We start from the raw sequence: 17,009 nt of genomic DNA, 5'->3' as shown, positions 1-17,009 counted from the left end.
GAAGATAAAATTGGAAATTTTCTCAATGAAGAAAATTTCCCCATCAGATTGGTCTGTAGGGGATCCTGGGGAGCATTTTCTTGATTGGTGATCGATGTGGGAGGTCCCAGCTCACTGTAAGAAGTAACACACCTGAGTAGGTGGTCCTGCTTTGAGACCAGAAAGCAAGCTGAGCAAGCCATGGGGAGCAAGCCAGTAAGCAGTATCCCTCCATGGCCTCTGCGTAGCTCCTGCCTTCAGTTTCCTGCTTTGAGTTCATGGCCTAACTTCCCTTTAAACTGAAGTGAACTTTCCTCCAAGTGTGGCTTTTGGTAATCATGTTTATTATAGCAATAGAAACTTAACTAGGCAGAATTGGTACCAGAGAGTGGGCAGACTTGACCATGTTGCTATGGTATGATTGTGAAGGGTTTTTGGAAATTTGGGCTGGAAGAGCCATTGAGTGCTTCAGTGATTACTATCAGGAGAGCTTTAAAGATAACACTGAAGATAGTTCAGGGGTGATCGAGGCCTGGCTAGGAAATTTTTAGAGGGAAGCAAGGACTCTACCACGGTTTGAGTAATATTTTGAATTAAGAATTTGTGGTTTTGGTTGGGTGAGAGTGAAGAATCAACCATGATTAACAAGAGAACAACATCACTAAAGTGAAAGCTTTGATTTATATACTGGGGTCTCCAACATAGTCCAGGCTTCATTCTCAGTTATCTAGGAAGAAGAACCTCAGTTGAGAAAAGCCCTCCATCAGATTGGCCTGTAGGCAAGCCTGTGGGGTATTTTCTTGATTAGTGATTGATGTGGAAGGTTCCAGATCACTTGAAAGATCCCTGGGTAGGTAGTCCTGGGTTGTATGAGAAAGCAGACTGACCAAGCTATGTGAAGCAAAAGTATCATTCCTTCATGGTCTCTACTTCAGTTCCTTCCTCCAGATTCCTGCCTTGAGCTTCTGCCCTAACTTCTCCTTGTGATAGGCTACAACTATAAATTGAAATAAACCTTTTCTTCTTCAGATTGCTTTTCATAATTCTCATAGAAATAGAACCACAACTCAGACAAAAAAAGCTTTCTTCTCAAGAAAGTGAAGTCTGAGAACTGGCTGAGGCATGATGTTTGAGTACTTTTTAGACAAAGAAAATACATTTATGAAGGAATGACATGATGTGGCTTTCTGAACTGGGACAGCACACTCTGCTGATACTACCAAGAGACATATGTGAGGTCTAAGGTAGTTGGTATGGGTTACTCCAGAGTTTGTCACTTAGACTCATCATAGCTCTAATTACCAACCTGTAGTAATGAAGGACACTTTCCAGTCATGGTATAAGAAGTACATCTCTCCATGAAGAACCTTTTGATGTAGGATAGCCTGGCCAAATGGCCCTTTCTGAAATACAGTTCCTAAACTGGTTGGGCACGAAAGAAAATCAATGTATCAGTGTGGCTTACTGTCGCCGCCTCACCGACCAGCGGAAATAAGGAGGCAACCACAAACTCTTTTCCAAGCCGTTTATTCAGGAACCTTGTACTACAGAATCATTCATTCATTTCTTCTTCATTCCTCTAGCCCCCAGAACTCGCGGGTTAAATACTTTCCCTGGTCCCAATCAGCATCAGCTACGCAGCAAAGCATAATAGGCTGAAGGAAATCATGCCAGCTTGCATCACAAACTAGAGGCACTCAGCTTTTTCAAATAAGGGCTTGTTTATTGAAATGCTCTCTCAGAGCCAGAGGCCAGGTGTCATATTTAGGGTAGCAGCTGCAGCTCTCCACAGCTTACTACAAATTGTTACACCCATAATTCCTTCAAACACTACACTTGATCTTATCCAGAAGGCCGAGAATCGATAATTCCTTCAAATAATAATATAAAAGCATCCTAAGCCAGTGTATATAGATCATATAAATCACATTAACACAGGAATCTTTTGACTCAAAGTTATTCAAATTTATTCTAGAAAACTCTCCTCTATAGCACCCCCCAACACACAAAATGTCAAAGGGAAAAGATATTAAGTATTAAAGTAATTATAAATACCAACAATTAAATCAGTATAGATCTAAGTGGAAGCATATGGTACATTCATGTGCTTATTTTTGTGTTTTTTAAAAATATTTGAGAATTATAACAAAACAAAGAATAATATTGTATTACAGCACCTCAGCCTATACATTGAAAAGACTAAGGAAATAACTAGAATAGATCTCAACTACTGGACATTGAAAGATGCTCCACAGCAGCCCAGTCACCACTTAGAAGCCATAGTCCTGTGGACATTGTTGTTGGAAGTCACTGTTGTATTTATTCAGGGAGACATGGGGACTAAACTGATTGGGCACAGATGCCACCATTTGGGCCACCTGAGGAGAGAGGCCAAGTATATTTTCACAATTACCAAAATATCTCCCAAGCCAGTAGCAATGAAAGAACTATGGTAAGGTAACCCAAACATAGCTGTTGAAGAGGTCAGCCCAGGGCCTTTGGAAAATTCCAAAGGGCCCCTCCCTTCCCAGAAGGGAGACATCTATGGAGCATATATATATGAGCATATATATGGAGTATATATATATATATATATATATATATATATATATATACACATATATATGTATATATCACCCCTCATTTCCTGGAAGAGGGAGACTGATTACATCTCTCAGAAAAACTGCAGGGCGAGTTGACCATTGGCCACCTGCAGATATGGAAAGCCCTTACTACCACATTCTCTAAGGACCAATCAGTTTAAAGATTGCACTGTTCCACGAATCATATTGTGCCTAGTTGCTATTGCTCTATTCCGCCCATGGAAACTGTATTAAACACTCATTGAACAAGCTGCCCAGGGTAGTCAACTCTCCTTTGGATGCAGGATGGCCCCAGTGCAGTAGAACAATAAACTCCTCTTGCTTTTGCATCGATCCCCGGCTCAGTGTGATTCAATCAGAGGGTTCCCAGTAGCTAAGGCTCATCAGAGTCTTACATTGTAAAACACATTAACAAGGATATCAGCCTACGTGGGTGGTCTGGAAGAACTGTGAGCTCTTTCTACTGAGACTTCCTTAAGTCCCCTTACGTTCAACACAAGCATGACCTTCCATCTGCATGTGACCCATATCTGGTATTCCCCAGACAAGCTTGCCCTTCTTCCATCTTAGAGACTCAGCTGCAGCACTTGCTCATCCTCCCAGTGTGGACCCAGATCATACAAGGGAACCCTGTGTCTTTCATCATGTTTCAGGCTCCTTCAGGTGGACCCAAACAGTGTACATGTGTAAAATAAGCCCCAAAGGCAGGGGGACAAGAGAGAGCCTCTACAGAAGCAGCTAGCCCTGAATCAGAGCCCAGAGAGCGGCGCAGTGATTCTCAGCAAGTGTGATATTCTGGACATGCTGCTGTCTTTCTACCAGGCTTGTTGGTTTGATTCTCTTGTATCCCTCTATTGTTCCCATCGAGTGTTATGTAGCTCCTCTCCCCTTCTGCTTCTATCTGTGGATTGCTGCTTGTGATTTTTACTGCCTTTCTCTCAATGGATCTCTTGTGTCTCCTCTTATATCAGTCTCACTGCCTACCACTTTCACAAGCCAATGTCTCTGAGGAAAGGGCTGATTAAGCTGTGGCATCTTACCTGCACACATCCCTGACATGATAATAGTTCTGTTTTTTGGCTGTCAGGCTACAACAAGGACCCATCTAGAGGTGCCAGTGCAGGGGGTCACTGGGCAGCTATAGCAATGTCTCAGAACAGTCTTGATGAGACAACTCTTAGGCAATGCAGGGTGGTCTTCACATCTCTTGTTGTAGAGCCATTTTGTGGAGTCCTGCTTAAAGTCTACTTCTGAAATAATTTTATCAAAGAACTCAGGAGAAGCATTATTGTTCACATGGTTTGACTGACAGCACATGACATACAACTTTGTCTCACCTTTATATGTCCAATGATGATCTAAACTTTTTAGTACCAAAATAGAAACATTTCAAATGACAAAAACAAAATCATAATAAATGTTTAAAAAGAAAGCAGAGACATTAGATAGAAACTTTTTCTATTTTATTCCAAAGATAGATTTGAGCCCAAAAACTGAAAATCATAAGAAACTAACACAGGCTCCAAGCAAAGAGCTTTCTAGCCAGAACTGTTTACAATAAAATAAGATGCCTGCCACTGGTATGTATCAACTAGAAGATATGTCTCCTGCCACACTGCAGGAAATGATTACTGTACCTACATCTTCTAACAGTTTCAACCTACTTGTAGCCTTTTAAGATCTGCTAATTTTAATTCTCCCAAATCTAGAAGCATCCAGGTACTCTGATATATCTGCCTCCTCGTTCCCAAATTTAAGTTAAGCCTATCCTTACCTGGATTTAGTATGACAATATTAATTAAAAACTCCACCTTTGAGACTCAGCTGAACCTACATGTGAACACACATGCTTGTTTCTGCTCCTTTAAAACGCCACTTGAAAAAATAGAAAGAGTTCAAAGAAGAGTAGATACATAATAATAAGCACAAAAACAAAGATTGTAGAAATGATTACACATGCTATCAGCACAATAGTCCATGGATAACAGTGACATAGAGGTGTCTTTCTGCTTTTCCACTCTGTTAGGAACCTGCAAAGAAGCTAAAAACTCAGCACTCCAGATCAGTGGCAATCCTAATTCTTAAGAGCTGGAGGGATGAGCTTTGGAGGTGGTCCTGTGAGACAGCCAGTCCTAGGTGTGGGAGGGAGACCTGGAGCCCACATGCTCCTGCCACCATTGTTCTCTCTCTTTTCTTTTTTCCAGTACTGGAGATTGAACCTTGAAGGCCTTGTGCCTGCTAGGCAGGTGCTCTGCCACTAAGCTACAGCCCCAGCTTTATCACTACTGTTATTGTGAGAGTTACATCTATGTTCAATTCTTGATTTCATTTATGTCTTGTCTTTCCTGGTCTTGGCCTTTAGTAGTTTCAGTATTTTTCCCTGTCACTACTAGAGGCTCCCAGGTTCAAGTTGATTGTGCTAATGATGGGTTTAATAATTAAGTATGCACCCTGAACTCACTACCATCTACTTTATGATAATGTTATTCCACTTCAAGTAAAACATGAGACAGTGGTCATTCTTTCTTCTTTCTTATTTTTTAATTGGGTATTTTATTTATTTACATTTCAAATATTTCCCCTCTGCAAACTCCCCATCTCACCCCTCCTTAACCTGCTTTTATGAGGGTGCTCCCACACCCAATCAGCCACTCCCACCTTACCGCCCTAGCATTCCTTTACAGTGGGGTATCAAGCCTTCACAGGACCATAGGCCTTCCCTCCCATTGATGCCAGATAAGGCCCCTTCAGCTCCTTCAGTCCTTCCCCTAACTCCTCCACTGGGGTCCCTGTGCTCAGTCTGATAGTTGGCTGTGAGCATCCGCATCTGTATTGGTCAGGATCTGGCAGAGCCTCTCAGGAGACAGCTATATCAGGCTCCTGTCAGCAAGCACTACTTGGCATCAGCAATAGTGTCTGGGTTGGTGTCTGCATGTGGGATGGTTCCTAAGGTGTGCACTCTCTAGATGGCCTTTCCTTCAGTCTCTGCTCCACTATTTATCCCTGTATTTCCTTTATACAGGAGCAATTCTGGGTTAAAATTTTGGAGATGGGTGGGTAGCCCCATCCCTCGGTGGGGGTGTTGGGGAGAGGAGCATGCGTAACTTCCGGATATGGTCTTGACAGGTTCTGCCTCCCCTTTGTGGGGTATTTCAGCTAATGTCATCCCCATGGGGTTCTGGAAGGCTCTTCTTGCTTTCCTGGTTTCTGGGACTTTCTGGTTGCTACCCCCAGTTCCCATTCCCCATTGCTACATACCTCTGTTCAATTTCCTGACCCTCTGTATATCTCCTCCCTCTCCTCTCATACCTGATTCTTACCCTCTTTTTCTCCTCCCCTTCTCTTCCTCCCAAGTCCCTCCCACCCTCTACTTCCCTTATTTTGTTCCCCCACTCACTGAAAGTTTTGTAGGTGGGTTGGTGCCCCAATCCCTCCACTGGGGGATCCTGTCTGACTACTGTAGGTGGTTTTTTCAGTTTCCATATTCCCACTGTTGGGCATTTCAGCTAAGGTCACCCACACTGGGTCCTGGGAGCCTCTCACATCCCAGGTCTCTGGGATTTTCTAGTGGTTTTTCACTCCCACGCCTCCATTCCCCACTCCCTGCAGCTGCATATTTCCATTCATTCTCCTGGTTTCTCTCCTGTCTCCTGTCATACCTGATCCTGCCCTCCTTCTCCCCCTCCCGTCTCCCACTCAGGTTTCTCCCTCCTTCCTTCTTCATGATTATTTTGTTCCCCCTTCTCAGTGGTATCGAAGCATCCTTACTTGGGCCTTCCTTCTTGTTTAACTTCTTAGGGTCTGTGGGATGTATCATGGGTATTATGTACTTTTTGGCTAACATCCACATATCAGTGAGTACATACCATGCATGTCCTTTGGGCCCTTTTGGGTAACCTTTGGGTTACCCTGCTCATGATGATATTTTTTAGTTCCAGCCATTTGCCTACAAAATTCATGATGACCTTGTTTTAAATAGCTAAATAGTATTCTGTTGTGTAAATGAACTACATTTTCTATATTCTTCAGTTGAGGTCATCTGTCTGGGTTGTTTATGGCTATTATGAATAAGGCTGCTATGAACATAGTGGAGCACATGTCCTTGTGATATGGTGGAGCATCTTTTGGGTATATTCTCAGGAGCAGGATAGCTTCATGTCAAACTATTTCCAATTTTTTGAGAAATGGCCACAGTAGTTGTACAAGTTTGCAGTCCCACCAGTAACAGAGGAGTGTTCCCCTTTCTCCACATCCTTGACAGTTTGTGCTGTCACTTGAGTTTTTGTTTTTAGCCATTCTGACAAATGAAGAATCTCAGGGTGGTTTTGATTTGCATTTCCTTGATGACTAAGAGTGCTTAGTGCTTCTCCGCCATTCAAGAGTATTCTGTTGAGAATTCTCTGTTTAGCTCTGTACTTCATTTGGTGTTTTGATGACTAACTTCTTGAGTTCTTTACATATTTTGGATTTTAGCCCTCTATCAGATCTAGGGTTAATGAAGACTTTTCCAAATATATAGGCTGCTGTTTTGTACTATTGACAGTGTCCTTTGCCTTATAAAAGCTTTCCTGTTTTAAGAGGTCTTATTTATCAATTGTAATCTTAGAGCCTGAGCCATTGGTGTTCTATTCAGGAAATTGTCTTCTATGCAATGCATTCTCAGGTATTTCTCACTTTCACTTCTATTAGATTCAGTATATATGGTTTATGTTGAGGTCCTTGATCCACTTGGATTTGAGCTTTGTACAAGGTGATAAATATGGATCAATTTATATTATTCTACAAGCAGACTGCAAGTGAGACCAGCAACATTGACAATGTTTTCTTTTTTCCACTGTATAGTTTTGGGTTCTTTGTCAAAGATCAAGTGTCCATTGGTGTGTTGGTTTATTTCTGGGTCTTTGATTCTATTCTATTGATGGACCTGTCTGTCTCTGTACTAATACCATGCAGTTTTTAACACTATTGTCTTAGGTAAGGGGTGGTGATTCCTCCACAAGTCCTTTTGTTGTTCAGAATTGTTTTGCTATCCTGGGTTCTTTGTTTTTCCATATGAAGTTGAGAATTGCTATTTCAATGTCTGTAAAAAATTGTGTTGAAGTTTTAATGGGAATTGTATTAAATCTATAGATTGCTTTTTGGTACAATGGCATTTTCACTATGTTAATCCTACCAACTATGAGCATGGGAGATCTTTCCATCTTCCGAGGTCTTCAATTTCTTTCTTCAGGGCCTTGAAGTTTTTTCACTTGCTGAGTTAGTTACACCAAGATACTTTATATTATTTGTGGTTATTGTGAAGGGTGTTGTTCCCCTAATTTCTTTCTCACCCCATTTATCATTTATATAAAGGAAGGCTACTGATTTGTTTGAGTTAATGTTGTATCCAGCCACTTTTCTAAAGTTGTTTATCAGCTATCAGAGTTCTTTGGTAGAATTTTGGGGTCACTTTTTTCTTACTCTTAATAAAGCTCCTCTCCAAGTTTTCAAGAGAAGCCTCTCCTTCCCTTTAGGCTTTGTCACCTCAAAGCCTTTCTTCTAGTAAACCTCATTTCTGATGGGTTATTATGTGACAACTTCCTTTTACTGAATATCTAAACCATGGGTCTTTTTCTCTTTTTTTTCTATTTAACAACTTGTCAAGAACCTTATGAAAAAACAAAGCCATAGACTGTCCCCCTTCTCCATCTTTGTATCATGGTGCAAATATATTAGTTCTACAAGTTACCTTGTTATTCAGTACTTTGGACATTGATTCACTCAACCAAGAGACTGGCCATTCCTTTTCCCTTAGAGTAGAGACATGATTGTAAAGTACAACAGTTTGGACAGATATTGCTTGCTTCCAACCAAGAAGGGATTTTTTTGCCTTACTGTATGTGAGAGGGTGAGTAAAAAACCTTGAACAAGACCACTCCAATATTAGGGGAAAGGCTTTTATTATGAATAAAAGAGAGAAAAGACCCCAAAACATCTGGAAGAGTCCAGTACAGGAACAGAAAAGAAGTAGATTAGACATGGGCAGAGCTAGAAAGTTGTGAGAGCCAGAGAGAATCATGGGGGTAGATATTTCCATCTAGCTTTAAGGGATAGCTTAGAGATGGGTTATATGGAGGATAAGTAGCTGGGGAGGGAAGCAATGACGAAGTACTTGTGAACAGGGACTGTGGGAGCCTGGAGGTCTGCATGGGTTTTGATCTGCTGAGAGGAGTTCATGCACATCCCATATGTTCCTTCTGCCAGAGGTAAGGGAAATGACTCTTTTCTGCAGATGGAAATCATTTTTACAAGTTCCTAAGGAATGCTGACTTTGATTTAACTGTCAGAAATTCTCCTATAGACCAGCTTGAGCTCATTTCTGGGTATACATTGCCTGAGGCCTAACAACCACTTTTATCCTGTTTTTGAAAGAATAATCAACATTCTCTGAAGTGCTGGAAAACAATGTATACCTGTTATAAAATTTGCATACAATGTTAAAAAAAGAAAAACCACAAAAGTATTCAGAGTTCTTTCATCTTTCTAACTGACTTTGCCAGGGGCAGCTGGTTCAAGAAGTTAAAGAACACCTCTTAATCAGAACAGAACATCCTATGCAGCAAAATGAGAGAAATTTCAAACTGAAAAGATCAGTTCACAGAGTTCAAGCAACTTTGCCACTTACTAATAGTAATTTCAAATTTTAGTCTCAAATATTCTCCATTATCAAAGGCAAATAATGAGAACAGAGAAAATTTTAAGTAATTTTCACACAGATCAAAAGCATTAATAATTGGCACTGTGCTTTCCAATTTTTGACAGCTGGAGGTAACAAAATTATTGAAATTTTAATTATATGAAAGTTAACACCAATAACTTAGAAGTAGATAAATAGGAAGAAAAGGAGATGATTTTAAGTGGAAACCATCTGTAATCTGATATTTATGACAACCAGGTACAATGTGGGGGTGGAAAGACCACTGCATGCATCTTTTAACATAGGAAAGTCAACAAGACCCAGCAGGGCCAAGGAAGGAAGCAAGACTTGATTTCACTTTTCCTCCTGTGTGAATGTTTGTCTCCTAAATTTTAAATCCCGAAGTTGTCTTCCTGGAAAATAACTGTGAATCCTTGCTCAGGAAAATGTCATTATAAATGATGGGTGACATTTTAAAAACTGGCTTTTCTTGAGGTTCCTGTCAGACCTTAGAGAATCTATTATGCCTTCAACAGGAAACCAAAATGCCAAAAATTCTTGTGTATATGTGGAGTATGTGTGCAAAGGCCAGAAGATGACTTAAAGTGTGTCTTCCTCTATCACTATACATCTTATTTTTGCATCATTTTATTGTAATAATCTTGTCTTAGTCAGGGTTTCTATTCCTGCACAAACATCATGACCAAGAAGCAAGTTGGGGAGGAAAGGGTTTATTCAGCTTACTTCCACATTGCTGTTGATCACCAGAGGAAGTCAGGACTGGAACTCAAGCAGGTCAGGAAGCAGGAGCTGATGCAGAGGCCATGGAGGGATGTTCCTTACTGGCTTGCTTCTCCTGGCTTGCTCAGCCTGCTCTCTTATAGCACCCAAGACTTCCAGCCCAGGGATGGCACCACCCACAAGGGGCCCTATCCCCTTGATCACTAATTGAGAAAATGTCCCACAGCTGGATCTCATGGAGGCATTTCCCCAACTGAAGCTCCTTTCTCTGTGATAACTCCAGCCTGTGTCAAGTTGTCACACAAAACCAGACAGGACAGATCTCTAGGTTATTTTTAAGGGAGTATCTCTCTACTCAGCATGAAGCTCATTCTTCAAGTGGGCCAACAAGTTCAGAAACCAACCAACCACTCCCCTTGTCATCCTTACCTTCCTCCCAAAGCTCCTGGGATTACTTACATAGGCCAAGTAGTGTACTGTGTCTACATGGATGCTGGAGACAGAAACTCAAGCCCTCCTGCACAGAAAGTACTTTACCCACTCAACCATAGGTCCAGCCTCCAAATACCAAAATCTATACTCGTTTTTTTTTTCCAGTTGAGACTGGTGATCAGATACAAAGTGGGGGGAAATGTCTCCTAATACGGAAGGCATGCAGCACCTAATCCAGGGCAAAAATATCATGGAGATAGATGATACCCAATTACTTGAAAAATCTCATGAAATACTGGGTTTCAAGAGGATGGGAGGAGTTAGATTCTGATTAGAACCCAACTATAAAGCAGGAATTTAAAAATGCACTTGTAAGAGCAAGTAATTGGAAAGCTTGAGGGCAAAGCAGTGTCTTCTGGACATAACCAGACTGATAAACTCATGAACGAGTGTCTGCCCCAAACCAAGACAATCAACATTCTAGCACTGATGAGGGCACATAAGTCCCTACCCATAACTGAGCAGCTTAGATGATTGCCACTACAGGAAAGTCAGTTTTGTTTAAGATATAGCCCAGGTCGGACTGACCATACACTAGTATATAGCTCCACATTAGGTATATATGGGTAGCATTAATTGGACTGTTTTTTTGTGGTTGCTTGTGTCTTGATGAGATTACCTGCCAAGATGGAGGACAGCCACATGGTGGCTATTTAAGTATTTACAATATTTAAAATATATCTATTTTGTTTAACAATAGTTCAGCACCATTTGAATGAAAAAAATAAATGAGGAAGGAAAAGAAATGGAACATGACTGCTATAGGTATGGTGAAGGGAAAAGTTTATTAAAGATAGGTGTTAAAGCATAGACAGAAGCAGACACATTTGTGAGAGTGCAGAGTAGACATGAGCAGAAGGAGCTATGTAATATTAGGAGAAGGAGAAAATAGAGAAAAGAAAAAGGGGTACCTGATGCAGCAGCCAAGAGGCCCAAAGGTTCAAAGAGAGCAGGTAACCAAAATGTTGGATTATACAGAGAAGGGCAGCCCAGCCCTGGGCTAGAGAGTTCAGGGTAGGGGACCGGTGTCTCAGTCAGGGTTTTTATTCCTGCACAAACATCATGACCAAGAAGCAAGTTGGGGAGGAAAGGGTTTATTTGGCTTACTTCCACATTGCTGTTCATCACCAAAGGAAGTCAGGACTGGAACTCAAGCATGTCAGGAAGCAGGAGCTGATAAAGGGGCCATGGAAGGATGTTCCTTACTGGCTTGCTTCCTCTGGCTTGCTTAGCTTGCTTTCTTATATAGCCCAGGGATGGCACTACCCACAATGAGCCACAATAATCTTTGATCTTTCATCACTAATTGATCTTTGATCACTAATTGAGAAAATGCCTTACAGCTGGATCTCATGGAGGTGTTTCCTCAAGAGAGGCTCCTTTCTCTGTGATAACTCCAGCTTGTGTCAAGTTAACACACAAAACCAGCTAGTACACCAGGTATGCCAGCCAGAAGGTCTCTGTAACAGGTAGGGACTGAGGGATCACAGGAAAGCATGGTGGCTGGGTCTACTTTGATATGTTACATAAGACCCTCAGCAATTTGTTCTAGGTTTGAAACTTTGCAAATAAGATCAAAATATATTGTCTCCATATATAAAATTCTCAAAGATTAAAAAATACTTAAAATAAACATAAAATTTCAATTTACAACAAAAGAAAAAAAAGTCTTGCCACAGGAAGGTCAGTGGTTGGATTGTCATATACTTATGGTTAACACACAGAGGTCAGCCTCAGGCACTCAACCTGTTTTATGATTTTCAAAGACTTGAGCTAACCCAAAATATTAGGTGCCTGTTTCTCCTCGTTAGATGCATATTTATGAAATGTCTTGGAAGCATAGACATGAATCCATTCCCCACAGGAACTGATAGAATTAAACATTCTTGCTTGCGAGGTAAGAAGCTGCTCAGTTCAACATTAGTTACTTCAATAGGCTCTTCAAAAAGGACCAGAAAGAACCAGTTTAAACTAGACAAAGCTATGCAGACCCTACTTATGTAATGTTAAATTCTTATCCAAGAGGCATTTTTTTGCAAATGTTTTATTTTTATTTATGTATATATGTGTGTACAGCACCAACCTGGTGGTTGTGCCATCCTGAAAAAAGTGATGGGACCCCCAACTTGGTTCCTCTGCGAAAACATCAAGTTCTCCTAACTGCTGAGCCATCCTCTCCCCAGGGGAGTTCAAGTCTATCACTCCTGAACTTGCAGTGAAGCAGCATGATCTACACTTGTACAGGTGGGAACATGCTCTTGTATATGTAATGACAAGTCTCTAGAGCAAGAGTATGTGGTAATGCGATATTTATGAAAGCATCTCTTACTTTCTAAGAGATTGGAACTTTTCCTCAAACTCACAGCCAGACTTAATAATATACCTAAGATTGCTATCCTACTGTGTACTTAAGCTGTTTATTTAACCTGACTTTAAGATAACAATATAATAATTAAGTTTGCTTTCCTTGGATTTCCAGTGTAATCAGCCTTTACAAAACTAAGCTAATGCATAACTGTGATCTTAAATTACTCTTCTATGCCAATGATCTGATTGTTAAATGTAAAATTTATAAGTACAGTGAAGATGTAAAGAAAGGTTTAAGAAGCAAATAAGGAGAACCTTAGGATTGACAGAGTTCATAAATGAGACAAGGGAGTTTTACTAGGATTGACTCATATTCCTCATCATCTGTAAGCATAAGTATACTCTTAGTTACCAGTAATGCATCAGTATCACACTAAAGGATTAAGTCACTGACTTCAACTGATCCCAGCTGACACAGATAAGATAGTTTATCATCCAATATTCGTAAGTGTTGCTTTCACTGGTATAAACAAAACAAATATTACTGAATTGTTTCATTTTCAGTGAAATAACCAATTCCATAGTATTAGAATTTGCTCTGCTATTCAAGCATCTAATTAGGTAAACAAGCATACACTAAGTGCAGTACACCCAAGTTTAAGTGAGCATGCAAGTGTTACATTTTTGTGGATTTAACCACTCAACATTAAAACTATTAACAAGGAAAAATAGAAGTGTATAGGTTAGAAGAAGGAAAAAAAATGCCGTGAGAGAGTTAATTTTAATTTTTAGGACAATTAGAGCATGCTGGCACAGAACTATTGGTTCTCAGTTATAGTTCAAATGATCTCCACCAGGGCAACCAGCACCAATTTCTAATTCAGAACTCTAGGCTGTGCACAATGAAACTAAGACTTGTGACAAACAGAAACTGGATGCATAGAGTCTCACAAGTATAGCTACTTAAGAACAACATCAGTAGACATGCTGAAATAGATGGAGAAAGATCAAGAGGCTTCAACCCTTAGACAACTAAGGAATGCTGTGAATGGAGACTAGATCTTCTTCAAGGAAGAGCACACAAGTTAGTTATTCACTACCATATAATCATCCTTGAAAACAAAGATAGGAAAAACAGGCTCCAGTCACAGACAGTGAGGCCAGATAACACCAGAGATAACCAAATGGTGAGAGGCAAGCATAAGAACATAAGCAACAGAAACCAATTTGATTGGCAACATCAGAACCCAGTTCTCCCACCACAGCAAGTCCTGGATAACACAAGATTCAGAAAGATAACAGCAAGATTCAGATCTAAACTTTCATTTCATGAAGACTATAGAGGACTTTAAGAAGGATATAAAAAACTCCCTTAAAGAAATACAGGATAACACAATCAAACAGGTGAAGGAATTGAACAAAACCATCCAGGATCTAAAAAGGGAAATACAGGGATCCTAAAAAGGAAGGAATCTTAATACTGGAAAAATCTACCAACATGAAGTCTCAATTCTGAACATTTATGCTCAAAATTCAAGGGCACCCACATTTGTAAAAGAAATGTTATGGAAGCTCAAAGCATACATTGAACTTTACACAATAATAGGAAATTTCAACACCCCAGTCTCAACAATGGACAAATCATGAAAACACAAACTAAACAGAGACACAGTGAAACTAACAGAAGTTATGACCCAAATGAATTTAACAGATTTCTACAGAACCTTTCACCTTAAAAGAATATATATATATATATATATATATATATATATATATATATATATATATATATTTCTTCTCAGCACCCTATGGTACCTTCTCAAAAATCAACCATATAACGTGGACACAAAACAAACCTCAAGTCCAAGTGGATCAAGGACCTCCACATAAAACCAGATATGCTGAATCTAATAGAGAAAGTGGGGAAGAGCCTCCAATACTTGGGCACAGGAGAAAAGTTCCTGAACAGAACACTAATGGGTTATGCTTTAAGATCAACAACTGACAAATGGGACTTCATAAAATTGAAAAGCTTCTATAAAACAAAGGACACTGCCAATAGGAAAAAACAGCAACCCACAGATTGGGAAAAGGTATTTACCAACCCTACATCTAATAGAGGCCTAAAATCCAAAATATACAAAGAACTCATGAAGGTAGACTTCAGAGAACCAAATAATCATGTTAAAAAGTGGAGTAGAGAGCTATATAGAGAATTCTCAACTGAAGAACTTTGAATAGCTAAGAAACGTTTAAAGAAATGTTCAACATCTTTAGTCACAAGGGAAATGCAAATCAAAACAACCCTGAGATTCCATGTCACACCATTCAAAATGGCTGGGATAAAAAACACAGGTGATAGTATATGTTGGCAAGGATGTGGAGAAACAGGAACACTCCTTCATTGCTGATGGGACTGCAAGCTGGTAAAATCACTTTGGACCCAGCTATACCACTCCTGGGCATATACCCAAAAAATGCTCCAACATATAACAAGGATACATGCCCCACCATGTTCAGAGCAACCTTATTTATAACAGCCAGAAGCTGGAAACAACCCAGATATCCCTCAACAGAAGAACTGATACAGAAAATGTGGTACATATATACAATAGAGTGTTATGCATCGATTAAAAACAATGACTTCATTAAATTCGCTGGAAAATGGGTGGAACTAGAAAATATCATCCCGAGTGAGGTAATCCAGACACAAAAGAACACACATGGTACATACTCATTAATAAGTGGATAGTACCCCAAAAGCTCAAAATGCCCATGATACAACCTACAGACTATTTGGCGTGTAGAAGGTATGAAGACCAGGGTGTAAATGTTGAGGTCCTGCATTGAGAGGGGAGCAAGAAGATCGTAAGAGGTGGAGGGAGAGGGAGAACTTGGAAGGGAGAGAGGAGGGGGAAGAAATAAGAGGGCAGTATCAGAAACTAGAGGAGATGTGAGAAGGTCAGGAAATTGAAAAAAGAAGTAACAGGGAGGATGAGGAACTGGGTATAGCCACTGGAGGGTCCTAGACACCGGGAAAATGTGAGGCTCCCCAGACCCAACAGGGATGATTTAGCAGAAATGCACAGAAGGGGGAGAGAAAACCTGTTGAGACCACCTCCAGCAGATAGGCATGGCCTCTGGTGGAGGAATGGGCGCCACCTACCCAACTCAAAGTTTTTAACCCAGAAATGTTCCTGTTCAAAGGAAGAACAGGGACAAAAAATGGAACAGGGACTGAAGAAAGGGCCACCGGGGGACTGCCCTACCTGGGGACCCATCATGTCTGCAGACACCAAACCCAGCACTGTTGCAGTGGTCAAGAGGCAGTTGCTGACAGGAACCTAGTGTGGTGGTTCCTTGGGAGGTCTTGTCAGCAACTGACCAATGTAGATGTGGATGCTTGGAGCCAACCATAAGACTGAGGGAACCTGATAGAGGAGCTGGTGGAAGGACTGGAGGAGTGGAGGGAGATTGGAACCCCATTGGAAGAACAATATTGGATGGCCTGACCACCCAGTTTCCCCAGAGTCTAGACCATCAACCAAGGAGTGTACCTGGAGGGATCCATGGCTCCAGACACATATGTAGCAGAGGATGGCCTTGCCTGACAGCAATGGGAGGGGAGGCCCTTGGTCCTGGGGAGGTTTGATGCCCCATCATAGGGGGATGCTAGACCAGTGGGGCGGGAGAGTGTGGGTGGTTGGGGGAGCACCCTCATACAGGCAAAGGGGAGGGGAGAGGGCAGATGTAAGATTGGGGGTTGTTAGAGGGGGTAACTGGGAAGTGGGATATCACTTAAGATATAAACAAATGGGATGATTAATAAATACGCATTTAAAAAGAACAATGAAAGGATAAAAGGGATCTCATGAAACTAAAAAGCTTCTGTATGACAAAAGGCACTGTGGTGGTTTGAATTTGTTTGGCCTAGGGAGTGGCATTATTAGGAGGTGTTGCCTTGTTGAAGTAGGTATGACCATGTCAAAGGAAGTGTCACTGTGGAGGTGGGCGTGGAGACCTATCACCTAGCCACTCAGGAACTAATCTTCTTTTGTTTGTCTTCAGAACAAACTATAGAATTCTCAGCTCCTCTGACATCATGCCTGCCTGGATGTTGCCATGCTCCCACCTTGATGATAACGGACTAAACCTCTGAACCCAATTAAATGTTGTCTTTGATAACAGCTGCCTTGGTCAGTAAAACCCTA

This window comes from Mastomys coucha, unplaced genomic scaffold (genome assembly GCF_008632895.1).
Source record: "Mastomys coucha isolate ucsf_1 unplaced genomic scaffold, UCSF_Mcou_1 pScaffold14, whole genome shotgun sequence".
Classification (NCBI taxonomy): domain Eukaryota; kingdom Metazoa; phylum Chordata; class Mammalia; order Rodentia; family Muridae; genus Mastomys; species Mastomys coucha.
The sequence above is the reverse complement of the archived record's forward strand: the minus strand, read 5'-3'. Positions refer to the sequence as shown.